The 12,010-nt window shown below is 37.2% G+C and overlaps 1 protein-coding gene and 1 long non-coding RNA gene across 6 annotated transcripts in view; one reads left to right on the top strand and one right to left on the bottom strand.

Annotated features, from left to right (window-relative positions):
- LOC124173203 overlaps positions 1-4,101 on the bottom strand; it is a 43,633-nt gene extending 39,532 nt beyond the window's left edge. The window contains exons 1-2 of one of the 2 annotated variants that reach the window (XM_046552737.1): positions 3,989-4,101; positions 1,397-1,486 (exon numbers count right to left, since the gene is read on the bottom strand). The gene's annotated coding sequence lies outside the window, so the exon portion shown is untranslated. The remainder of the gene's footprint in view (positions 1-1,396; positions 1,487-3,988) is intronic. The other variant, XM_046552736.1, reaches the window with a different exon arrangement.
- Positions 4,102-8,067: 3,966 nt separating this feature from the next.
- LOC124173207 lies at positions 8,068-10,358 on the top strand. 4 transcript variants are annotated; one of them, XR_006868450.1, is made up of 7 exons: positions 8,139-8,178; positions 8,268-8,458; positions 8,548-8,723; positions 8,812-8,961; positions 9,042-9,265; positions 9,415-9,584; positions 10,181-10,221. It is a non-coding gene; the product is annotated as an uncharacterized LOC124173207 (long non-coding RNA). The 4 variants fall into 4 exon arrangements; XR_006868449.1 differs by lacking the exon at positions 8,139-8,178 and adding an exon at positions 8,068-8,108 and having other exon boundaries at positions 9,415-10,358; XR_006868451.1 differs by having other exon boundaries at positions 9,042-9,109; positions 9,415-10,358.
- Positions 10,359-12,010: the final 1,652 nt, after the last annotated feature.

Here is a 12,010-nt window from a genome sequence, read left to right as displayed (position 1 = left end):
CAAAACAGTTAAATACTCACCTTAGTATTTTCCAAAAGAAAGCTGAGAAAATATTTTTTTATACTTTTAAAAACAGATTTTTAACTCACATATAACACTAAATGACATACTTAGACTTTGTACACGCTTCCTTACACACAAATAAAACCACAAGCCCCTGAAAATCTAACAAGTATTTTGATATATTAAATGTCATATCTCGATAGTGAAAATTGCAGCACATCACATACATTTAGGTATTTAAGGAACAGAATTTTATTGCACTAATAACCCATTAGTAATGGAATTTTAATATGAACCCTTGTAGAGTATAGAATAACTGATTTCTTTGGCTTCAATAATACTGAAATTTCTGCTTTCTACATTACTAACCAAAAAATTTAAGAAATGAGATATATCTCTAAAATCAAAATAATCGGATTAAAGACCAAATATTGACAATCATATAGGGTTTAGTTAATTCAATAACACCTAATTGATCGAAATTGCCATATTGCACTACAATGATCACAAACATTAATTAAATCTGTTCAAACTAAGTACATATACAGTTCTTGCCTCAACTTTAACATTTATGAACAAAGGAATTATTTTCATATTTTTAATGTCCCTACCATAAAAGACATTTTAGCATTCTTTCTTACCTCCATGTGTGCATTTATTTAAACCATTTTCATCCATAGACATTCTGACAATATAAGAAATAAACCAAAATATTAGCAAACAATTATGCATTTGAACTCCAAGCCTGAATTCCAACCATCAGTTAAAAGTGAGGTAAAGAATACCTATCTATTCAATTACTTACAAAATAAATAACAACTGATGTAAATCATATATCCTCAACCACTGTGAAAATTTTTGCAAACGTCTACCGTTTTCACATCCGACAAATGAACTTAATTGTAACTGGTTTGTTTGCGACAAATTATCTACATCAAACTTCTTACAGGTGGTTTCGAATGTTGCATCACTCTCTTGAATGGCTGATATACAGATGAGAAAAATTTCCAATGAGATCCTCAACTGCCTGTCACAAGCCACATAATACGAGAGAACACAATTGAAACTATATACTAACTTCCCACCTGCCACTCTGATGAGTGACAGCAATAACATGCATTTTACATGTGTATAATAAAATAAGATTTTGGCTGCATTTATTCTCATTAATAAATCAGTTAACATCACCAAGAGAGAGAAAAAAGAAGCAATTGACACCAAAACATTCACAAGGCTACATCAACATACGGTAACATTTCACCTATCAAACATACTCGGCACCAAGTAGGTAAGATGTTCTACACCTACATAGAAATTAAGGCTAAAAAATCAACCTGTTCCATACACCGAGACACAAAAAACAAATTCATAAGAAATTGATGAGGATACCCACTTGGTGATTGTGAAGGTTCGGTTCATGGAAGCTAAGTTAAAGCAGGATAGGATGGCTAGATAGCCAAATCTCAATCACCAGGACAGAATCCTTAAAAGGAAGGAAGGTCACCGTATATTAATGAAATGGTGCATCTAAAAACATTCACAAAGGCAGTACCTTTCCTCATACTAATTGCAGATACGTCTGAGTAATGTGCTCCCATCCTATGGTAGGACAAATTGAAACGCTTAAATGAACCATAGAATACAATTTCATCTAGGCAAACTATTGCTTAGGTACTAATTAAAAAACAACACTTAAGTTATTTACGGCCCAATATCTGAGAAAAGATTTAATGCATTTCCATATAATCACAGAGGACACAAAATTGCCTGCATAACATAATAGTTGATTGATGATACACACGACTGCCTGCTCATTAAGTCCTTAAGTTTCATCACGACACGAAAACATTTACCCCATCACTTAATCATTCTAGCACACGGTACATTTAAACTAGAATACTGTCTTAACACTGACGAAAATCGATTGAAATAGTTGGCAAAAACAGACTGAAATAATGGCACGACTAAATAGCACCAATGGCATAAGTATAACACACGGAAGACAATCGTAAAATATAAAAATCCAGACTTCCAGCGTTTATTACGCCTAGGTCCTGAAAATCAAAAGATTATATATTACGGACGAAACATGGTTCACCAAGAGAAAATGTACCGAGGAAAATAGTAACAATCATTAAGGCACTCCCTTCCCAAACACAAACATAAAATAACCGCAATTCATTTGTTGGAAAACACAGTTGAAGGGCTGTCAAATATTAACTAGTATAGCATTCATATGTGCGAAGTTATAGATGCTCTCAGCTCAGAAATATCACCAACCTTCCAACTCCCAACGAAACGTCAACTGAATACGTTGGAACTACAACAGACAGATCCTTACCACAAAAAAGTACTTCACCAAATACGATCATATTCGTCAATGAAGGTCAATAACAGTAGCATTCTAGAAGAAGAATAATAAGCCAAAACAAAACATCTAATCAATGGCAAGAATACGTTTGTTCACGACTCCTAGAAGCCTTTAAGTTCAGGCAAGAGCAAACAACAGAAACACTCATTACATGGATCATACAAACGAGAAATCCACAAGGAATTCTTTGTCCCATTACTTGTTTCACATGCATCGAAGTAACGTTGTGACTACTTACCGACACCTACACACAAAAACAGATTAAATTTTCGTAATTATTCCCAGCGAGGCATTTCACAAACAATGAATAAATATCTATATGAGTTATGGTTGATTAACGCATTGAATTACGCAATTCCAATTTCAAGATTTATTCATTACTAACAGCCGCGTTCAAATTTTAAATGTTACAATCCTTGCACGTCGTCGGAAAAGTGGTAGATATAGAACCGTCAGGCAATGTTAACCCTCCTAAATATTATATCAAACTTCTTAGATACTATGAGACTAACGTAATCCATTTCCATTATTTCGTCATTGAAATACGAATGAATAGCTGATAAAATATCACCACTAATAAAAATTTAAGGGTTAAACAAGCGTACGAAACAAATGGTGGTCTTGAGTATGCTCACAATAATTCCACGAGAAAAATCAAAATTCGCACCTCAGTATTACCGTCATACCCAAATGACCAAATCTTATAACAAATTCCTACATTTGGAACATGGCACACAGTATTAAGAAAGGTTGCTAAGACTCCGGTCAAGTGTTATTTAGTACTTTTCTGCGTAATTCCTAAACATTTCTTGTTTGTGCTCTAGGAAAAACATCGCAATCATAGCTCACGCCGAAGAGTATAAATAAGCTCGCTTGACAAAATAAGGTGACGCCGTGTTCATAAATGCAACTACATGTTTATAGACACGGATGTTTTCTTTCAGTGGTACAGCACTACATAGAAACTAAAATGATGCATGAAGGTATTACAAAAATGCCCGCGAGTAGCTAACACCAACATAGATAGACTCCGAAAAGTTATGAAGAAACATGCGTTATTCAGTTCAGGCCTTTCACTTTTGAAATTCATAAACGCATACCTACGGCCTTCGCCGTTACTATGTACAACTAAATATCACATGAATCATGACCATTCAAATAGTTCATGAAATAACTGTGGCATATTTTCAGTGATTAGGAAACTAAAAAAGGAGTGATCTCGTCGAAGAAATTACGAGTTAAGTATCACATGACGTAACTGATCCATCTGCCTTAAACGAGAAGCACACGCTCTACATTTCGTAAACTCAAGCCCTTGCAAAGTACGTATTCTTACCCAAGATAGAATTCAACTGTGATAGCAAGTACGCAGAATATGCACACAAAGCCAAAATACAATCCAACATAAATTAAAAGAAAGAGATAAATTAGCATATACAAAGCAACTTCTCCCATTGCGAGCGAAAAATCATTTGGAGCAAGTACCCGGGCAGAGCAAAATCAATCTAAATTTCCTGGAACAGGAGTAGTGGCGCCAAAAACTTAGTTCTATGACCTCCGATTAAAACTTCACTCCATCAAAACAGTAACATACAAATGATTACTTGAACTCACTCAGGTTGGGATGCGCACTCCCACAAGCTTTGATTGCAGGAAGATGGAGAATATGAAGCCAGGCGATGAGAATTCACTGAAAATTCAGAAGAAGACGTTTCGTTGTTGACACCAGGAACGATGAGCAAGAAATGAGCTAATGTTCGCGCGCAAGCGTGCAAGTCAGAACGAGTTTCCAGAATATTCCACTAGATGGCGGACGAATTCAAATTTCCCCCACCTCAACTTAGCTCGCCCTCCCACAGGCCTACGACCTCGCTTGTGCACCCAGAAAGAAATCTTGGATCCGCCCCTGGTCATGGACGTCACCATTAATTCAGATGAGTTCAATCATTTGAAGTTCGGAGCCCAGTAACTGCTAAACTCTGAGCAGTACCTAGCAACAGTTGTAATTAGTGACATTATAATATTAACGGAAGGTCAGATATTTTCGTTTTTTAGGTATTAAGAATCTTTTCATACATTTCCCAGCGCCACATACGTGAACTAATTCACCAAATTCGAAGCCTCCCAGATGACAGCCTCACCCATTCTTCATAAATACCTCCCCCCCTCCACTGTCGATACCAAGTACCTCTCCGTCCTCGTGGGGATGACTCAATCAGGGTCACGAGCATCTTCCAACCCCAACCCTTTCCACGCCATCCCCACTCCATTGGATCGGAGCGTGGGAACGGCGACGACGCAGTTTCCCACAAAAGCGGCCTGTTTACTGCAAGCGGGGCCTGCAAACGCGAACCACTCTTTCTCCTTACATTCTTGCCTCTCCTCTCACAATCTTAGTTCTTCTCTAAGATTCGGGCTTTATGAATCAAATAAATTTGGTGATTCGGTCCATTGATTCAATCACATCTTTCTAGTGATTCTCGTTTATTCGTTAGAATGCTTAACTCACCAATCACGAGAACGACTTCCTTGGTGGATGATAGAAGAATAAGCAATAATAAGCAAGCAAAGCTTCATGGCAATGGAGAATAACCTGACTATAGAAAGATCGCACTTGGAGTACGTCACTTAAGTGTGGGACCTACTCGTACGAGGACGGACCGGAAGATGAAATCAACGCATCACAGTGCAGTGCGATCAAATTCGAGATGAGTTGATACAAAGAAATTGCAGTGTTTCCGATATTTCAAACGAGATAGGAAGGGAATCTCTACACGAGCGTAGTGTGCACTATAAGTTAAATTTACATCGCAACTTAAAGTTAATTTTTTCTAAGACGACGTGAAATATCCTTCGATTGCGGTCACACTAATGAGTACGGGATTATGAGACGAAAATTAAAAAACACAGTGCAAAACTGAGATATCTAAAATACCATTATTTCTCGAAATAAAAGAAGTAGCAGTGGTGTCATCATTAATAAATTAATTGCGTCATTCATAAAGAAAAATCATTGCGTATTCATATTTGTTCTACCTTTCCAAGCTAAATTTAATTACGGGAGACATCAAGAGAGTGATGTTCGGGATCTGATATTTTGGAAAGTTACGACAATATGGCAATAAAACTTTAGGAAAACAATTGAATTATCAATCCAATCGATTAAAAATGTAACTGGCTGAAATCGGGTGAGGATTACAGTTTTAGTGAGCAAATGTTCAAAATGACAAGAGTGTCGATATCATCTCCTGAAACTATGTAGGTAAGGTAGAAAAAGCATCACGTCTTTCTTCCCGTGTTCGAGAGATTTTCGCATGAAAAGATTTCGCGCACCATGACTTCCCTTGAATAATCCCTCCCTCTCAAATACCATATGGTAGTCGACTGGATAAAGGCTCTTCGGTTCGTGGGTCCCAAATTAGTCTCATTGCAATCCTAAATTCTTTCTCTCTTAAAATTTTTGAAAACGTTGTCGCAACTCATCCACATTCGTTTTACATAGTTATTTAGGATTTAGTAATACAAAACGTACGCAATGATGACGGGACGATATTAAAAATCTTGCATATTTTTTCAGGGTCTGGGGGGGTGGCGCAAGCACTCATTTTCCCCGTAGATCTGCATATCTTTTCAAATTAGTTTGGGGATTTTAAAAGGGATTCCGAATCGCGCCTTACCACGCGAATTTGAGGGCGTATATATAATCACTTTCACGTGAATTTCCGGGTATCATGCCCATCCTCGTCCCAGCCATTGCTGCCTATGGCAGTAGCTCATAGAGATATAACTCAAGGGGGAAGAGCAAAAGATTTCTGGAGCTATTGTCAATTTTGTAGTAAAGACAAATAATTAAGTCACTTATAAAGTCTAAGAAAGTTTTATTTAAACTGACCATGCACATGCACGAGACATTGCCATAATGTGACATTAAAAAGTTATATTGGTGTTTCAGCAATGTTACGTAATGCTGGCGGCCCCGCTAGAGGGAGAGGCGCACCCTATAAGTGCACGGGGTGATTCCACACGAGGCAAACTGGGATAGTATTCAGGACACGAACATGCTACCATGTAAAAAATAAAACTACTAGTTAGCAATATTTAAACGAAGGCTAGGAATTATTAATTCCTTGGTAGGAGCCTGCTAATGACATTGGAACTGAACGACCACTTCCTTATTTAATTAAATTTGGTACTACTTAATCTGTGATAAGTACCCTTTAATGATTTTCTGTGGTCATCACATGGCTTATTTACTTTACTACGTTCAGGAGTTCGCTTTCAAAAGCTATAAATTACCTCCGATTTGAAATTTCTGTCTATTTAGTAAATCCTTGATACCATTTCTTTCTATTCTAAATTCTATCCGATTTGCTTTCATCACCAGCATATTCTTTTGCTTGACTAAGATGATATTCCTCCATTATTCATCAACCTCTTTATTTTCTTTTGGTTTCGTACGTCAATGTTCTTCGCTGTTTCCGTGCAACTGCTATGATGAGCAAATAGCGGCGTAGCGAGAGAGGGGGCGTCCGGACCCCCCAAAAATATTAAAACCCAATCACCTCGCTTCATAAAATAAATCAAAATATCGAAAAATCATTCATTTTCGAAAGAATTATTTGACCGAAGAAGTTTATTTCGATAATTAAATGTGTAAAGTTTTGGTTAAAACCATTTACCAGCTACACCCTTTTTAAAAATCCCCCCCCCATGGTTTTGGACCCCCCGAAATTCCTGGCTACCCCACTTGGCGTATTTTGACTCATCATCAGTTGTCTCTCCCAAGTGTTGTCTCACAAACATTTTCTTTTGCTCGACAAAGAGGGTATTCGTCCAATGTTCATCAACCACTTCATTTCTTTTTTTCTGGTGTCAATTCTCTCCGTAGTTTCCATGTGACTGCAATGACAAGAAAATGGCCGATACAGGAAATAAAGAAATCAGTTCTCTCCGTAATATTATTGTTGATGGCACAAAAGAAGGAGTGGATGAAGACGAGGTGTAGAGTAGAACAAGGCCTTTTCTACGCTTTTTATAGTTTATTTGCCCGTTGTGACGTGCAAGTGTAAGATTATTCTCATCCCCTCTCTGACCACACTTCGCTATCGATCACGGCGACGCACGCAAAGAGAACGCTGACTAAATTCTCCCTTGCAGAGGATATTGTTTTTTGACCGCCAGTCGAATTTTGTCCAATAAAACAGCGGAAAATCAATTCAAAGACTCGATGCCTAAATGAAATCTATTCTACGATAAATAATGTCACTCAAATGTTGAAATCAGTCAGTAATGTATGAGTAACAAATTAACCTCAAAATACTTAAACCAAAAATTTAGATTTGAGGTTCTCATACCCATATACTGAATAGCGATCTTATCATAGAGCTCTCTGGAGGGGGCATAAGCGCTCTGAGGTGAAGCCAGGCATAACCAGGCATAACGGTACTTTTGCGCATTTAGCCATCTTACGATGTCCTGCTTCGTCGATTTGCCGTAAGCTTGCATGTTAAGAAAATACTGTTTTTTTCTGAAACCAGTGGATACAGAAGTCATATAAAGGTACGTAAATATTTATTAGTGTGTTTATTTTCATGGATATTATTATCTACATCCGGAAACATTCCGTTAGGCAGATATATGCTATTTAAACTTTGCATTCGCAGATGGTTTGCTGCTCGGCTTACGGGTGCAATAATCGCTCGGAAAGGAAGAAAACGGGCCTTACTTTCCACCGGTGAGTAAAATATAGAATAAAATAGTCAAAAAAATTGCACACTAAAAGAACTTTCAACTACTCGTGAAATGTAAGTTTATCATATCATTTTATGAAATATATGCAGCTGCTATTCTTGTCATATATTTAAATGATTTTTATCCTCTTGTAAATCTGCAGGATTTAACATGAACCTGTTCCTTAAGTTCTTGATGCTGGTAATGACATTGAAGAATTAGTTGCCTGCAGTCTACCTGAAATCATCTGTATATCTATTGGGTCCTTCATCTTTCTGGAAGTAAATGTTGCTAATATCACCTTCTTTGATCTGAAAATTGCACACTAAAAGAACTTTCAACAACTCGTGAAATGTAAGTTTTTCATATCATTTTATGAAATATATGCAGCTGCTATTCTTGTCATATATTTAAATGATTTTTATCCTCTTGTAAATCTGCAGGATTTAACATGAACCTGTTCCTTAAGTTCTTGATGCTGGTAATGAAATTGGAGAATTAGTTGCCTGCAGTCTACCTGAAATCATCTGTATCCATTGGGTCCATCATCTTTTTGGAGGAGAATGTTTCAAAAATCACCTTCTTTGATCTGAAAGAACTTTCAACTACTAGTGAAATGGTTGTGTTTTGTATCCTAATAATGAAATATGTACCTACTATTCGTGTCATAAACTTAAATTATATTTACTCCTCCTTTACTTCTGCAGGATTTATCACGTACCTGGAGCTGGTTATCATTGATGTTTGAAAAAATTATGTGATTTCTGACATCTTGAATGCAATCCATTGTATTTAGTTCCTTCTTTTGCTGGAGTTGTATGTTATTACTTGGAAGATTCTCAGTTCTCTCTGGAGTGGTAGTCTTTTCTCCTCTTATTGTTTGATATTTGGTGTTTGTTGATATTGAAGGATATTGAAATTTTTCATTGCCTTGCAGGTTGTATTACGAAGTGTCAGAAGATTGCAGGTTGTATAAAGATGTCAGAGAAACTGTTGATGATGGTGGTAAATGTTTAAGAATCAGTTTTTTAGCACCTCACTTATTTATAATCCATTGTATTTGGTTCTATCGTCTTCTTGGATGTCAAAGTTGAGCATTAAATTTTTATATAGTTTTCTCAGCCTCCATTGTAAGTCCCTTTTGCTGACAGGATACTCAAGGTAAATGTGGTATCATTCAATTTTTGGATATAAGGTGTTAGATTTATCCTTGAAGATCCTCTATTGTACTAATTTTTATAATTGCATAAGAAAATTTTGCGAATTTCTGTTATTTATTCTCTACCATTTAATTCTGTGTTTATTTTCAGGTGTGCGATAACTTGAAATCGTGTGGCATTGTATTCAATTTTGGATTTTGTGTTGAGAGTTACCATTGCATCATTATTTGATTTCCATGAGAATAAACTATGAATGGTAAACTTTCATACAATATTATTTGAATACTTACCCAGTTTCGACACGTAGTGTCATTATCAAGGTACAAATTTTTGCCTTCCTCGCTTTATATATATCGTCCAGCAAGAAAAGGTTGGGGTGGGAAGGATAGCAAGGGAGTGGGGGACAGTTTGACTAAAAAGTTTGGTCATTGAAGGAGTGGGGGGGTCGAGAGATTCCTTAAGGGTAGTGAATGGGAAAGGTAGGAAGAGAAGTCATAGAAACCATGAAAGGAGCAGGCGTTGGTGAAGGTCAGAAATTTGAAACATCTGTGTAGTCATAGAGTGGGGAGGAGTGTTTAGGGTTCAAAGAGGCGATTAGGTAGAATACACTTCATTCTTACAAATAATATGCGGGCAGTTAACAATGTCAATTTTCTCATAAGTCCAGCCTCTGCCCTTTGTAATTACCTTAAGGCATCACAGGACACTGTTAATTACGTTATTTGATTGTTATTCTCAGCATATGTTAAACTTAACAGGGCAGGAAGTGGTAATTATTGCTAGAACCTTAATTTAAATACATTATCTATAGTAATATTTTTTGGAATTGGTGTATTTATAAAAATAATGGTTATTGTAGAGGAATTTTCTTTCCACCTATACATATTCACTTTCGCAGCCTTTCTACTTTTTTCAGGATATCCTTGGAAGTTTGCTGGTCCTTTTATTAAGCCATTTCCGAAAACCTTTCACCATTTACTTTCCTGTGATGAATCATGAAGAGTGGCAGTTGCTCACTGGAAAACTTATGAATTGCAATCGCCTTAGCTGTTTGCATTTCGGTTTTGCATTTTTGGCCTCACCCATGCATTGTGTATGTTTACATTTGCTGTTGATCTGCCAAAGTTGAATCTTGTACTTGAGCAATGTGAAAATTTTTTGTATCGTGAATTAATCTTTTTGTAATTTGCCCATTAAATGAATTTTTATGCTTGATTTTGTTTTTCTTTGAAAAATCATAATATGTCGACCTTTTCGTCAAGTTAAATTCAGAGGCACGCACTCAGACGAGTTCACTCGCGTGCAAAGGGGCATTACTTGCTGTAGTATGGATATTTTCCAGGGGCTTGGGTTGTAAAAATAAAATAATTTGTATCGAAAACGTAGTGGTTTTGCAATCTTTCGACCGTCAATCTTACTTGAGCATGGTCAACTGCGGACGTACGCACTCGTAGTGCATTAACTTGCATTACGAGAGGTAGCGCCGTTCTTTTTCGGGGGCTTTGACAGTGAAAATGGAATTATGTGGAACAAAGTCGTAAGTTCTTTCTGCGTAATGTCGTAAAACTTATTTTAACTTCGGGTTTGGTCAATATTTCTATCGTACAGGAGCAGTTCATGACGAGTTCCATGGTGATTACTATGTTCGTAGAAGTAACGACGGTGCATAGCAACATATTCAATTGATCTTTAATTTCCGGATTAAGATTCATTAAGTTGAAATTAATGCAATTTTCGAATTGCCAGCCATTGTTTAGCTAGTAATATTGAGTCAATTATGCTTGACTAAACAACTCATTGTCCGTTGATTATTGTCTTCCTGCAGGTCACAAGGGCTCTAATCCAGCATAAATTTATTCTTTGGGCATGCATTACTATTTATTTTCATCGTACCTTTCGCGAAAAATGCCTAAAGGTATTATTTAATGAGTTAAAAGCAAAAAATTGTCGTTGCCCCGTAAGACTCTGTGTTATAGCAGGACAGAGCATCATGGCTAAATGCGCAATTTGGCCACGCCCCCCTGGCTTCACTTCCCGCTATTGGAAAGGATAGGGCGCGCCCCCTCCAGTCACCTCTATGGATCTTATAATGTAGCAAAATTTTCTCATCTCAGGTTGTCGCCTTTGGTTATAATGATTAGTTTCACGAAGAAACACTTCTACCAATGTGCTGCATTAGTATTTTACTCGTTGTCTCAGAATTAAAACAAAGATGTACCAAATCCATCGATTACAGGTACTTATGTATACCTAGCTAAAGATAATTCGAGATGCAAGCTATTTACCTCTACTTCCTTTGTCCCCGATTTTCTGCAATATCTCATGGACCAAATATCATACTCTAGTATTCTGTATCTGGTGCCATCAAGCTGCTCAAGTGAGTACAAAGCATTTGAGTGGGAGAATCGCTCCGTAAGGTTGCGGATTGAGACGCGACCAGGCGATGAGGATGTTAATGGGGGTCAGCTTCCGATTACGCGGCCCCCTCCGCCATGATGGCCACCATCAGTCCACATTAACCAGATAAGAACAAAGCCATTGGGATGATAGCAATTAGGAGACGCAGCATCCCTACGCTTTATCTCAATGGAGTTCTTGAAATCTCGCGTCTGCACTCATCACGGCTGGCCAGTGGTCGTCCCTGACACGATGAAGTTCTTTGTTTTAGAATCGGCGTCGTAGGTGGAGCGGAATAATATAAATTTGAATTCCAAAGTTTTGGTCGTCTAACACATTAACACGCAAT

Source organism: Ischnura elegans, assembly GCF_921293095.1.
Source record: "Ischnura elegans chromosome 13 unlocalized genomic scaffold, ioIscEleg1.1 SUPER_13_unloc_4, whole genome shotgun sequence".
NCBI lineage: Eukaryota > Metazoa > Arthropoda > Insecta > Odonata > Coenagrionidae > Ischnura > Ischnura elegans.
This window is presented reverse-complemented; position numbering and strand designations above follow the sequence as displayed.